Raw genomic sequence first — 15765 nt, 5'->3', positions numbered from 1 at the left:
GTACACCCTGTGTGTTTACTTGGACTGGATGCAGAGCTTCAGAAGCTCTGAGCAGCTCTGTCTGGTTTGGGGGACAGCAAAAGCGGAAGGGTGTCTCCAAAAAGAGGATGGCCCATTGGATTGTGTATGCAATTGCCTTGGCATACCAGGCCCATGACGTGCCGTGCTTCTTAGGAGTGCGTGCACACTCCACGAGAGTGTTGCATCCTCCTGGGCTCTAGGGCAGTATGTGGTCACCGTAGAGTTCTTTCTCCTATCTAGGAGAAAGAGCACTTCCCCAGCGCTAATTCTGATCTGCACAGCTGTGAGCTTTTATTTAAAAGAAAGAAGAGAAAAGGTCAAAAAGGCAGACTGAAGCGACATGGTTAGTACTGTTCTCTCTGTCCCCATGTGGTACGAAGGACTACACAGCTTACGTTGGGAATTGGGTAGGTTACGATGTTGCAAGTGTGCCTGTTACCTGACATCTGCACCGCAAAAACCTCATAACACAGTTCATCTGTTGTGTTTTTTTTTCCCTGGGGACACCACGTCGAAGTGACTGACAGATAGGGAACGTCTCGTTACTATTGTAACCTCCGTTCCCTGATGGAGTGAACGAGACTTGGTGTCCCTCTTGCCACAATGCTGAACTGCCCGCTAAAATGCCTGGGACACTGTCTCGGCTCTTCAGCACAAACCTGAATGAGTGATGCCCTTTTATATGTCTGGGAGAGTGGCATGCAAATTGGCAAGTGACAATTCTCAATGGCCTTTTCTCAAAGTATCAGAGGTGTTTGGGGCTCCCAAGTGCGACACCTTGTGTCAGTCATCGACACTGCGTCTCATTCCCTCCATCAGGGAACAGAGGTTATAATAGTAACTGAGATGTTTCTGTACTAAAACCTAGATTCTTATTGCACATAAAGCAACACACTCTGGTAATAGATGATAGAGCATGTGTCATGCAGTCTCTTTTAGCTTCTTGTTAATTTGCTGAGTCGGAGTGTAATCACGGCTGGGCAGTACCCAGCACGTCCGACCGCCTCTGCATTTTATCTCTTGGCTTTTGTCAAACAGGCACCGGGACATGTCCTACTTGCAAATGGCAAGTTAAAGCCTCCTAAGGCATGGGAGAAGGTTCCAATTATAGCACAGCATATTTTTCTTTAGTAAAAAAGGCTGAAAGAGCAGATGGGTATCAAACAACCGTGACAGGAGTTCAAGGGGGTTATCGCCAACCTTGCCAATTACTGTGTTACTCACCAAATGAGAAACAATGGGCAGATCAAAGAGCCTCTTATGACTTATAGCAGTTGTTGTTTGTGAAACTCTGAACTGGAAACCAATGCTGCTTTAATGTACTACATGATTTTTCCCAGACTAGATGCATATGGGTATACTGAAGAAATCTGACCACAAAGAGACGTCAAATGCTTTCTTTTTCTAACCCTTTTCCTCTTTCAATTGCTTACTCTAAATTGGTCTAAATATGGTGATTTCCTATAAAGGTCGTTAGTGGATGTAGTGTTTGTTCCCTTGATAGCAGTTCTGGACTCTTCAGCATTCTGCATTATTGTCTGCTGGTGCTCTGCTATATTTAGAAGCCTTTAGTTTTCTTTACCAGCACAGACAGCTTTTGTCCCACTCAGCCTTTATACTCAAAAGTGGTCTACCAGGAAATTCAACTTGTAAATTGTATTGAACTTACTCTAGTCATGGAAAAAAATCAAGCTTGTGGAGGAAATGTCCTAATTATATTATGAAGCCCTCAATTGGTTGGGATGCTAATGGTGTGTATTCTTGTTCTGTTAGGCATCCAGTATCTCTTGAATCCTTTCCGATAAGATGGCTCAAACAATGATTGATGACCCCAAAACTAGACCCCATTTTCTCATCCTCGTGTCATTTTAGGCTTTTTTTGTGAACTGAAAAGGAGATATTAGGCATAATGTCCAACCTACATTTGTGTGTACAACAAAAGTGGATGGTTAGTAGGGATGTGACGTTGAAGATATTTTCCCACCGGTTAATTGACGTTAATTGACGGGGGCTTTTAAATCGCTAATTTAAAGGCAAACGTAAAATGCGCGCGTTTGCACGGGCATTCATAATGGTGCGGTCATACGGAGCAGCACTGTTTTGTTATTGTGCCCTTGAATTGGCGCTAATTTGAAAATGAAACTAACATGTGCACGGCCGCACATGTCAACCGGAGCGGAGCAAGCAGAACAGAGCGAGAATTTTTCCATAGGAATAAACTGAAAACGCTCGCTCTGTTCTGCTCGCTCCGCGCCCGTTGACACGTGTGGCCGTGCACATTTTAGTTTCGTTTTCAAATTAGCGCCAATTCGGGGCGGATTACTTGATTGGTTAGTTCATTAGCGGCCTATTATTCTTAATGAAAAACACAACAACAAAACAGTGCAATGACAAATTCGCTTAAATAGGCACTTTTACATTTCGCTTTGACACCAAATATTCAGCAGTCACCTTGTCAGTCAGCTCCTGTTGCTGATCTGTGCGGCGACTCTCGTTCGGATCACGATTTATTAAGCAGACATGTTCAGTTTAACAGTGTCTGTTCTCTAACTGAACTAAATGATTTTATAAAAAAAAAAAAAAATCAAATCGACAGTGGGGGGCGGTGCCGCGGTGGGAAAGAGATGTAACCGGTGTTGCTTCTGAACACCGGTAACACCGACTATCATAGCAAGCCTAATGGTTAGTTTAACGATTGCTCTAAAATCATTAAATCTCTGGTGTCGAATGTTGAGGCATTTTAAACCAATTCAATTGAGATATTCAAAGAACATTTGACTGCTCTACATTTCTGTCATTCTATAATGGACTGAACCTTATTGTAAAGTGTAACTAAAATGTTATATAATGCATTGGGTATCATTTACTAACAATAAACAATACAACAACAAAACATTACATCATTTATCAATCTTGGTTGATGTTTGTACATTTTGATAATGTAGTTTTATAAATTAACATTAATGAATTCTGAATTAAAATGCAATCAAAATGAGCAATAGTGTTTTAAATATAAAAAATTATTTATGCTCAAAATCAGTGTTATTCCATGTTTCTTCTTGATATGTAATGCATATTTGTAGGACTGTCAATCGATTAAAGCTGCAGTCGGCAAGTCTGGCAGATTGAGTGGACTTAGGCAAAATTTTGAATGTTTACAACTCTCATGGCTCTCCCCCACTATCAACGAATACCCTCCCACCGAGTTCATGCTCGTCAGTGCGTGTGCACCAGATTTTCAGTGAACGCGCCCGTCTCATCAGCATCCATCAACACCATGGATTATTTGGAGGTATGCTGTCCTGGCTAATCTACCGATAGATTGCAATTGCTAACGTCATTTATACTCTAAATTAGCTTACTTGATTTTCCGCCATCACTCTTCGTTACTGCGCGAACTTCCGCGAACTTCAGGCGTGTGCATGTGATTGTAACGTGCGCGAGGGGTGGCGTGTGCCCGATCTGTGATCAGTCAGATCTCACACCCCCCTGCGCTGATTGGACCCGATGATCCGGGAGCTGTGGATTTTTGCAAAACAAACAACACGCTCCAGGTGGAGTTAGAAGCTCGGGTTTTTTTCTAAAACCACTTTATTTATGTTGTTCTGTCGGATTATAGTGTCGATTTCACTGAATATGATTAAAAAAAATGTTGCCGACGGCAGCTTTAAAAATATAACAAATGAATTGCACAGACTTCTGTAACTAATTGTACATACATTGCACTTAACACAAAAAGCTGTAATCATAAATATATTTTCACATTGAATCTTTGAATGAATGTGGAAACAACATGAGACATAATTTTAAATTCATATTTTAGATTTAATTGCATCTTTTAACGAAGTTGTTTAATTTTTTTCCACCATTTTTTTTTTTTTTTTTTTTTTTCTAAAATTAGTCATTAAAGCCATTCAATATTACAGTATTGAATGCCAGGCCGAAACTATCATTTATTAACAGTGCATTAATTGTCAGTTCATTTCCCCCACTCTTAAAAGTTTACTTGCACAATTGTTTTTACAATAAATTTGAATGAGGATAGAACTTCTTGGTAATGCCTCAATAATGCATTTATTCATAATTGTTTCATGCATTGAATCATAATTAACCACAAATTGAACAATATTGTAACACTGAAACTGAAAATGCTTCTCAATGGCGTATAATGTTCATCGAGGTTAATGCACATCTAATGTACAGTGAATTTAATGTATGTCCTGTCGAGCTAATGGACAGCACTGCTCATCGAAAGATCTTGTGTGCTGTCAGCTCCATTAAAAATAAATACACCTCACATTAAAATGTCACCACTTGTGCATCTGTGCCTTTATAAATATAATGTACAATTTCAGCAGGCACAAATAAATTACAATGCTTCAAAAAAGACACTTAAAAGATGTTTGCAGTGCACAAAAACATTTTAGAACAATTAAATCCACATTCGTTGTATGCCATTTCCACTTTGAAAACAAACCTCTATTCAGAAGTCAGTGTTGAAAGGATCTCAAGGCATTGTGGAGGAACTGTATAGAAACATAAAGAGAGTGTGACAGCGAAAATACACTTATGGATGCAGACAGGCAGTGAAAAGGGACCAAAACAATAGTGTTGTACTTCAATGAGGGGCTACCGAGCGTGTGCCACGGCTTCTGACAGCAGCGATGAAACGGGGTTTAGATGAAAATGAGGAAAAGAACATGAAGGGAAAAGAAAAGCAGAGAGAGAGAGAGAGAGAGAGAGAGAGAGAGAGAGAGAGAGAGAGAGAGAGAGAGAGAGAGAGAGAGAGAGAGAGAGAGAGAGAGAGAGAGAGAGAGAGAGAGAGAGAGAGAGAGAGAGAGAAAAGCAGAGAGAGAGAGAGAGATTGTTTGGAAGGGGAGGGGGTTACTTGAGGGGAGCAGGGCTGGCTAAATAGGAATCATCCCTCTTAGCCAATGAGTTTAAAGAGAGAAGCAGATGTCACAGGAGTGAGAGGGACCACCTCCGCAAGCTCAAGCACCCTCAGTGAAAAGAGTGCAATGAGCTGTGCGCTGTCACATCGATAGTTGCTTTCTCCTCTCCCGAACGCGCTCCTGCTTGCTTTCGCAGGCTGTCAGCTGGAAGCATCAGCATAGGTAAGACTTGCATGTTACATCGCTGTCTGTAGATTAGCAGAGGATGCCTGAATGCTCATTAAAGTGTGTCTGATTTTCCATTTTGTGGGAGTTAGACGCGAGTTTAGAGGTACACTCTGAGAAACTGAGGAGGTTCTTATGTAAGTGCCGCAGCTTTGAGCTTATTTTACGGAAACTTTGATATGAGACGAGAGGAGAGAGTCACACCGGCAGCTTAGAGATCTGCTCTTCTCGAGTGTATGAATTATAACTAAAGGAGTGCTCCAAATGAATGGAGTCACTTTGTGTGGTCTCAGAGACAAGCCGGTGGTCCGGTCCACGGCCAGGTAAATCACTGTTCAGATGCTGCAATCTTGAAGTAAAAATGACAGCTGTGGGATTTGTGCTGACTTTCGCTGCAATCGGCATGTTTTATCTTTCTCCTGACTACAATAAACGCTGTTTTGTGCCTGCCGGCTCTCGCTCAATCCAGGGTCCCAGCCCCACATCTTTTTGTTCAAGGGGTGTGCTTAGACTGATCAATTCCTTTATGTGTGAAGGAGACAACAGTGTGGGAAGGTGTGTGTCTACTGCAGGGTGCTTTTCAAAGCTGACTGTGGTTGTCATTAGTTGTTACTGTCAATGCATGGAGCATCAATGCTGAATATTTACAAAAATGCACCGATCAACAGATATATTGTGAGCTATTGTTGATTTTTGTCCCAAGAGTTAGATGTTGAAGTATGTCTTTGAACTTCCTTGACTCACTGACACTTACCTGCCCTACTTGAGAAGAGGATGATAAAGTATTATTCGTACTTCATGTAGGAATTCAGATGAAAGCCTTGCAATCCGTTACCTGCATTGCTTTTGCCCCATTTTCTCCAGACTACAATATTTGAAAGTTCTATATCAAAATATCAGACGGGAATTTGCTTTGTGTTATTTAGTCAAGTCGACACATGGAAATGGCAGCATATAGAGTTGCGTACAGCCCACATGTCCTGTTTGTGTTGAGATATAATGGGAGTTCTGCTCTTTAAAATATTGAAGATGCTGCAAACTTTTGGAGTTTTTTTTCACATGCAAATTAGTTTTGTGGCAGAATAACTGCAAGTTTGATGCAAATGTGCCACTCTGACAACAAACAGGCGCTGAAGTCGATCCTTTAGTCATCTTTTTCACACGGTCTCTTTCTCTGATGAATAAATAAATTCAACTCGCCACTGAAAATAGCACCATTTGGTCTGCACACTCCATAAGTAATGTCCGTGTGTCTTCTATTTCAATTATACACGTGATGGCATGTGGAGAAAGAGCTCCGTTCTGCGGCAGCATTTCGCCTTGATCAGCATCAACCAACAGACGTTTGATCATCTCTATCTGCAAGACTTTCAGCCAACCAAGACCTAGACGCACCTCCCCTCCTGCAGCCATCTCTAACTGTGATTAACCAAGCACAGCTGAGCTCTCCTGTCTCTCAGAGTTAGTGGATATACATCCATTCGTGCCGTTTGTTTTCCGTCTGATCGGACCTGTGAATTAAAGCTGAAAATGAGAAACGGTGTATCTCACTGCTTGTATTCATTGCTGTTTACTCGTATTTGCAGTCGTTTCTGGAGGTGTCTCAGGTGTGAGAATCAGGCAGAGTAATGGCAGGTGTGGTCTGATGCATATTCGTAGACTTGAATCATTCATATAAATAAGATGGAGAGCTCAGGGCTTAACTGTGCTGAGGCACAGAGACTGGCTGTGAATCACTCTAACATCCCGTTAACGCAGAGAGCCAGCATCAGTATAAAACTAGAGCGCTTCCCTTATAGTCAACAAAGCTGTCTATAGTGGAAGAGTGTGATTTGCGGCATAGATCGCTTCAGTGATTACACTGGAAACGGTCTAGTTTAGTCACATTAGGTCATTTAACTTGTTTTCAGTGTAGAGTGTAGATCAGAGTCTGTAGGAATAAAGAATAATCAAGATCAAGACTTTTGCTGAAGTTTCTCTAGACCCTGTAATCTCATGGTTTTCTCTTCTAGAGGTTCAGATTTTGACATGTTACTGCTTTGTTCAATTTCACCAAATTACCAAAGTCTGCCACAAGACAGAGATTTCAATGCAAACCAGGGTTTAGAAACATTGGTTCATTCTGAGTTGGTTCTAAACAGTACCAAATTAGGGTTCTTCGGCTTGTAAACAATAAGAGAACCATTTTTGGTGCTAAATAGATCCCTTTTTTATAAGGTTCCATAAAGGACCATGCTTTGAAAGTGCTATATAGAACCTTAATGGTGTTATAAATAACCTTTTCAACGGTATTTATTTTCATTAATATTGGTATATTAGTATCTTCCTATTATTAATATTACTATTATTTTTTATAAATTATTTATGAATATTGTTTTTTTAGCCGTCTATCTGCCTGGTCTTATATCGTGTTGCCTCTATTTAGGTTTTACATTAAAACAAAACAGCATGTTGTGTCAATTAGGTAGGCTACTTTTATTTTTTTATTGACATGGCAGATTGTAGCAATAATTACAGTGCTCTAACAACAGAGGTTACCTGAATACATTAATAAATAACAATTGACATTGAACACGATGTAGATGTAATAAAGACCACGTTTCAGTGAAATATTTTCACAATCCTCTGTGATGTCTTTACGTCCTTCATGTGTGTATTCTGAGTGGCAGTATCTCTCTGCAGATGATGAGGTTATGATATGTGACAGCATCTGAAATACACAATTTAGAGTACATTGTGTCTCTTCCATTTGATTATGTAAAAACAATTATGTTCATGAAGGCCAAAATTAGCAAAAATGGACAGAATGAGCCCTTTACCATGTTAAAAGGAAAAAGTGATATAAAGTCATGGTATAGCTTTAATATTTTTTGTGACTGTGTATGTTTAGGCATAAAGTAATAATTATTAATTAAGTAAAAAAATCAAACAATATGGATAATAAATTCCATATCTCTGTTACTTACTTTGTGGAGAAGAGAAGATGAGTATACTCAACTGAACAGAGCTGCTCGCACTTACATGTTCTGTTAAACTAAAAAGAGAGAAAAAAACATGATTGTTACAATTTTTAAGTTATAATTTATATACATTTTAAGAAAAAAATCAAGAAAAGAAATGTACCTGTTGAGAGTATGTTGACAGTCTGTGTAGTAACTGTGGTTGTACAGCTGAGCTCCAGAAAATCAGTAATGAGGAGGCTTTGACAGTTACAGATTTGAAAAACAAAAAGGCGGGAATAAAGAACCCTAATCTCCAACACAAAGAACCATTTCAGCATATAAAGGGTTCTTCAGGACGATACGGTACTAAATAGAACTGTTACTATGTGTAAAGAACCTTTAAAGAACCATCTTTTTTAGAGTGTAGAAACAGTATTTTTGCAAGTGTTTCCCAACCTTCTTTTTAAAATAATAACCAGTTAGAATGAAATAATGTTCAGTAAATAGTAATGTTCCTTTTTAAAATGAGAGTATGTTTTTTGTTAAATAATTAATACTTCTTCAGCAAGGATGCACTAATCTGATCAAAAGTGACAAAGACATTTATAATGTTGCTTTTATAATGTCTCAATATATTAAATTCAGATTTCTATTCAAAGAAACCTGAAAAAAACTGTTTTACAGTTTCCACAAAACATGTTTTCTGTTTTCTTTTCACACACTTTTCTACATCTATAATGAAATGTTTCTTGAACAGCAAATCAGCATATTAGAGTAATTTCTGAAGGATCATTTGACACCGAAGAAGACTGGAGTAATGATGCTGAAAATTCAGCTTTGCCATCACAGGAAACGTATTCAAATAGAAAAATTATGCATTTCTTTAAGTTCACTGTGAATAGATCTTTTTTGTTTGGTTTCATAAAATATTTTGAGAAAAAAATAATGTTATTAACAGTTAGCTACCATCATTTAAAAATAAGGCTTTTACTCTGGATCATTTGAAAGGGTTTTTATTCATGTTTTCTAATACATTCTGCTTCAGTTTCACTTTTTGAACCATTTGATATGATACAAACGACACCAAATCTCATCAGATTTTCCTGAGACCAAACTATCTGTTATTCTGTTCACATTATTTGTATGGCTCTACACTCTTACCTGTATGTCAAAATTTGCTCATTTATGTTTCCCCCCCTAAGGTAATGTAGGAGAAACATCTGAGCAATATAATTTTCAAGTAAAATCGTCTGTTTCTTCTGTCTTTGTCTGTTAATTGATTATTAATCCTTCTGGTAAAGGTAAAACTTCAAGTTCAAGTTGGTTTCTTTCCACCTTTTGCTGAAGCACATACAGAGTTGTTACTGAAGTTACAACAAAGCATGAAACAATGAAACAAGACAGTGTTCGATTAAGCGCTCTGTCTTAATACAAAAGCATGCTGTAATTTCACTGAAATACACCTCACGTGGAAACCATTTGTTGTTGTTGTTGTTCATGACACCCAAAGTCTCATTCGTCTGTTGATGAAAGCAATTGATTAATACTCGAATTAAATGCTGAACACATCTCTGCACGCATATCGCTGAGATGTATTGGAGCATTTAAGGTCTTGGCAGACGAGTTCCTCTGTGAGTCGGTAATGGGCGAGGAATGCCAGGAAAACCAGAGTCCACCCCCCGCCCTCGCAGATAAAAACAATGTGTCCCTGGTGGCCCGGAACATGATTTCAGCCCGTATGAGGTTTCAACAGCTTTCTCCATCTGGCTTCTGTGCAAACAGTGTTGCGCACCTTCTCCAGTGTTTATCGATTGAACTGTTCACTCTATCAGTCATCTGATCGTGCTCTCCTTCCTTATTTGCTTCTCCTAAACGTTCTTCATCTGAAAATCACAGCACCCAGCTGAGGACAAGACAAGAGAGAAACTTAGAAAGAACATCAGCCATTATCTGTGAATATATTCTTTAGCAGGACTGTACATCTTTCAAGTCCGTCAGCGTCTTTCTGAAGTTCGTCCTGAAACCGCCCTTGGAAAAAAGTGCAATATTATGAAAATTATGGTGATTACGTTGCATACTCTCAGCTTGAGTATTTCTTCTCCCAAACTTCTGATGACCTTTACAATCGGAGCATGTTGAAGTGTAAGTACACATAATCAGAAACCAGGAAATGACATTTTCCCTTTTTCCCCACTGTTTCTTGATGAAGTTTGAGTGCACTGTGTCATCTGTGAGCTTGTTTATGGCGTCTGAATCTCAAATACTGTTTTAAAGAGGCCTGAAGTAGCATTAGTAACTGAAACAGAGCAACCGAAATACATATGGTGATTAATTGTTTTTCTGAAGGATGTTGTTGACCAGTAGAGGACATTTGAATGTCTCTTTGAACTGAAAGACTTGCTTTTTTTCTATCCAAAATAAAAAGGCTGCTCATAAGGTCTTTTTTTAATCTCCTGTGTTTGTGTGAGTGCGCGCGTGCGTGCGCGTGTGTGTCTGTGAATCATAGCTTTGCTTGTTACCCTACGATGATGAAAGGAAAAGGCTTCGTACGTACATATTCAGATCTCTCTGTAATGGATCTGTGCATGGATGCTTTAGCCGACACAAAAGAAAGGAATAGGCATGTGGAGAGCTATTTGTCAATGACAGCTGAACTGACCAGCCTGATTCCTGTGCATTTTAATGGCCTCCTATACACGTGCTGCTGCCTCTGTAGTGTGTGTACAAGGTACAGATTGCTTTATCATTTTAAATGAAACCTACTGATGTGAAGATGTATTACCCCCAGCTGTCTCATAAATCTGTGAGATGGGATAATTTCTCTGAAGCCTGAAGGTTTTTATGAAGAAAATCTGAATGGTATTTGCTTGTGCAGAACTCATGGCCATAATACTTGAGTGTTTTTGATAGATACTTGGGATGCATGATATGTCAGTACCAAATTGGTTATCTGCTGATATCTATCTATCTATCTATCTATCTATCTATCTATCTATCTATCTATCTATCTATCTATCTATCTATCTATCTATCTATCTATCTATCTATCTATCTATCTATCTATCTATCTATCTATCTATCTATCTATCTATCTATCTCTCTATCTCTCTCTCTATCTCTCTATCTCTCTATCTCTCTATCTCTCTATCTATCTATCTATCTATCTCTCTATCTATCTCTCTATCTATCTATCTCTCTATCTATCTATCTATCTATCTCTCTATCTATCTATCTCTCTCTGCGCGGGACTGTTTTCTTCATCCCGCCCGCGCCCGCCGAATTTCTGACCATTACCGCCCGCTCCCGCAACGTATGTGTTACACTCCCGCCCACTCCCGCAATATGTATGTCCACTCCCGCCCGCACCCGCAAAACTCTTAGAATTTATTCCCGCACAATAATAGAGATGCATTGATTTTGTGTCTTCTCCCGTCCCGCAGGAAAAAACACGTATTTGTATTGCTATTATTAAAGAGATTCATGGGGTTGTTTGTTTCGTTGCCCTGGCCTGCATGTATTCTGACGCACTGATCAGGAAGATGAATAGTAGCCTGGCTAGGCTATCGGGGACATCTAAAACGCTTAGGCTACCGCGCGTTTTTTTTTTTTGCCGCCCATTCCCGCCCGCAGCAAAGTTCAAACCGCCCGCTCCCGCGAAATTTGCGTTGGGTCCCACGGGACCCGGCGGGACTCAATCCCAATGCAGCCCTCTAATTTAGATTATGTACTTAAAGTAAAATTTTAAAATCATGTTTATTCTTTAATTTAATAACACTGTTGAATGTAACCCCACATTTTTAATACTATACATTATTATACATAATGTGGCACTTAAATTCACTTGTAGCATTTCAAATGACTGATTTTCTATATTAATGAATTAATGAATGAATTTTAAATTATTTGTATTGGGCGATATTGTGGCCTTTGCCGTCATCTAATACACACTAAGTTGATCTTTAAAAGCACTAATAATTTAACAACACTGTTAAAAGCAATCTTTAGCAAATCTCAAAATGAATATACATTTTTCATACTGTGCATGTTGTGGTGCCTAAATTCACTTGAAGCATTTCAAATTATAATTTTTTATCTCAATTTAGTTGGCTAGTTATTATATATTTAGTTACTTAGTTCATTATCAGACAATATTGGAAAATTCATTGTTTATCTTCATGTTTCGCATTTTTACATTTTAGATTGTTTGCTGTCATCTAACACTCACTTGAAGTTAATCTTTAAAAACACGAATAATTCAACAACATGGTTAAATGTGATCATTAGTAATTAATACTCTGCAGTTTTTAATACGGTATGTTGTTATGCCTGAATTCACTTTAAGCATGTAAAACAATTTATTCATTGATTTCACTTATTTTATTTTAGATGAACTACTATAGTAAACTAGTATACTTTTAATATCAGCATTTATTAGTTATAAAGTCTGTCAAGAACAGCGAAAAGTCCCAGTGCTGTTGGACTGTGTGTATCAGCACTTTTGGAATGCTGCTCTACCAATCAAATTCAAGGACTGGAACTAACTGTTATATTGAATACTGGTCCTTTTTAATGCATCAACAATTCCCTACACTATTAGTTTATCAAACACAATTTCCTGCTCAAATTAAGCAGGACAGTGCAATCTCTGGCTCTTTACAGTTAACACACGAGGTTGCATTTGAATTATTTTGGTGGTGTCACTTTTTCCCGATATATAGATCATGTTTGTCCAGCGTGCGGTCGGCCGGCCAGTGGCACACTGTCGCCAGCCCTGGATAATTAATAGCAGAGGGATCTGGAGGCGTGGGGTGGTTTCGCTCTAGCTGTACTGTAGGTGTGTGTCAATCTTGGCTGAGATGTGCTGCCTATAGTAACATTAAGATTGCAGTCATGGTGGCCAGAGTTCCCCAGTTCCCATCATGCCCTCTGACCAACAGATCAGGGGAGTCCCAGAGACATAAAATGAAGGTCAACCTCTTTTAAATGATGGATTTGTGACACAGCCTTAGGCATTGTGTGTGTGTAGTGTACACAGCCTTTGTGTTTATCATCTTTTTACTCTTTTAATTCCTTTTATCATTTTTATATCTCTTTTAATTACTTTTATAACTGTTTTAATTTTCCTTGCTTTTATTTTGTGATTATTTTAATTCCTTTCTGTGTAAAGCACTTTGAATTACCATAGTGTATGAAATGCGCTATATATAAATAAACTTGCCTTGCCTTATGCATGATGCTTCAGTTCTAAAACCTAGTAAGCAGCCTATGGAGGCAGCATTTTAAGGAATAATAAAAGTCTTGCCTACCTTTTTAGAGTGTCTAAGATATCTCTTTTTGGCCAAACTGTACGGCAGCATTACATAAGTCATAAAAGGAGCCCCAGAACGCATTGTGCTGAGCTAAGTGAAAAAATAAATGGACAAGGTGAGAAAAGTTGCTGATTATTATAAATGGGGATATTTGATTTAATACAAAAAATCTCTAAAAAAAAATTCTCTAATTGATTGTATGGAGAACATTTTTTTTACACTGTTTGTAGCAGAGGTTTTTTTTTCATACAAAAATATAAAGACCCAATTTATACTTTGTGAGAAAGCCAAAGTATCAAAGTATCTTTTTTTCTCCCCACCATCAGAGTAATATCAGAGTTCGTTTTCAATTCAGGTTTATTTGTAAAGCCTTTTTTTTTTTTACATGTGTATATATCTATATAATATACTTCGCCTTTATTTAGACGAGAGGAGAGAGGGGAATTGGACCAGGATCGGACCTCTAGCCGGGACCCGAACTCAGGCTGCCCAAAGTGCAACTGCACCACATGTCGGAGCACTTGCCCACACGGCTATGGCTCGGACCCTAAAAAAAACATTTAGATATTTTTCTACTTTCCTAATCTTTCTGCTGACCCCCAAGCTCCTGTATTAAAATATAGTTAGCAGTGTTAGCTTAGCAGTCTTCATGATATCAATTGAGAGTTGTTATTAGTGTTTCTGCCCATGTAGAGTGTCCAAATTGGTCACTTATTAGGTTCCATGATCGTTAAAATGCTGCCTTAGTAGGTAGCTGTCTATGTAGACAGTACCTTGGTGGCTCACTAGACTTTGGAACAGAACAGTAGTGTGTGCTTGTATTTGTGTGTGGATCTCTTTGCTAGGTGTCTTGGTAGCAATTACCCCGGAGAGCAGAGCTGCATGACTAGATCTGCAGTCTGCTCCACACATTTCAATTGCATCACTCCCCCACTACCTTCACTAGACGTCGGCATGCTAATGGCAAGGCGTGTGGAGACGTGATCTTGCGGGACCTTGTGAAGTAAGTTGCTTATTGATTCTTATTGGTTCAGGAATGTCCTGGCCTAAGCCAAAGGCCCTACAATCCATCCACTGACACTGAATTCAGCAGTCAAGAAGCCACTAGGGAAAAGTCACCTTTATGCACTGGAAACTGCGTAAAGCCCTGTGTGTCCATAACCTCTATTAGTTCAGGATCATAGACACTCAACGGAGCTCCCTGATGCTCAGAGAATAATCATTTAGAGCGGCTGCATTCTACCACATTCTCATTTATTGTCTAATTGCTTTTCATCCCTGAGCTCTTGATCTTATTGGGTGCCGCACGTAATGTTAGTGTCAAAATGCTTTGGAAGCAGGATGAAAACATCTTAAAGCTTGTCAGTATTGCAAGTATATGTCTGCCCAGATCCGGCAAATGCTATTGCATGAGATTTCTGGAGGCTAAATTGTCTTTTTTTGTACCAGTGATACTTTTTGTTTTTGGAAACAAATTCATTCTGAGGCACAGTGTATTATCTTCTATAATGTTCAGAACACAAATCAGGGTAACACTTTATTTTAAGGTGACATGCTACTACATATTATTGTAGCAAGTCAAATAGATTGAGGATTTTGGCCAATTTGACAAGTTACATTAATTGGAATTGATATCTTAAGGTCCTATTGGAATCATTTTTGGATTATTGAAGATTCGTTTGATTATGACATTTTTTTTATCAAAAATGCAGTAAAACAATAATATTGTGTAATATGAATACAATTTTAAATAACTGTTTTTTATTTGAATATAGCCTAGTTTAAAATGTAATTTGTTCCTGTGAAAGCAAAGCTGGATTTTCAACAGCCACAGTCTTTAGTGTCACATAATCCTTCAGAAATGATTCTAAAATGCTGATTTGGTGCTCAAGAAACAATTAAAGTTTGGTGTCATTGAAGCAGGCTTTACTGATGTGTCTGGCTGATCTTTAACTCCATTTTTAGACATGTACTCGCAAACTTCCCTCCGCCATTTTGAAGTGCGTTCAACTTTGTCAAATTGAAAAGGGAAGTTTATTTTGGACAGACCCTCGACCCCTCGATTTTAAAAGAGGGAGCGAGTCTACTCAACATACACTTCAAGCAGATCCATGGACCACAATGCACCATGATTGTGATGTCACAGCAGATCGCTCTTAATTTACCCCACCCCAAACAACTCGTGTATGATATTGTAATTAGTTGGACATTTAACTGCATTTAATACTTAAGCAGACTGATTTTTAACGGTTATAGTTTCTTGTATTATAATTTTTGTTTGTGTTTTTAATATTTACTATTTAATATAAATATATTAATATATTTATAATTAATATTTGTTTATATTTAATTTTCTAACAGCCCAAGCATACATAC

The 15765-nt window shown here is 38.5% G+C and overlaps 1 protein-coding gene across 2 annotated transcripts in view; it reads left to right on the top strand.

The window, feature by feature from the left end:
• The first annotated feature begins 4946 nt into the window (after positions 1 to 4946).
• The window catches only part of thsd7ba (thrombospondin, type I, domain containing 7Ba), a 281426-nt gene continuing 270607 nt past the window's right edge, over positions 4947 to 15765 (top strand). The window contains exon 1 of one of the 2 annotated variants that reach the window (XM_056241724.1): positions 4947 to 5135. The gene's annotated coding sequence lies outside the window, so the exon portion shown is untranslated. The remainder of the gene's footprint in view (positions 5136 to 15765) is intronic. The other variant, XM_056241715.1, reaches the window with a different exon arrangement.

Source organism: Rhinichthys klamathensis, unplaced genomic scaffold (genome assembly GCF_029890125.1).
Source record: "Rhinichthys klamathensis goyatoka isolate OS25496 unplaced genomic scaffold, OSU_Roscu_1.1 h1tg000021l_1, whole genome shotgun sequence".
Classification (NCBI taxonomy): Eukaryota; Metazoa; Chordata; class Actinopteri; order Cypriniformes; family Leuciscidae; genus Rhinichthys; species Rhinichthys klamathensis.
This window is presented reverse-complemented; position numbering and strand designations above follow the sequence as displayed.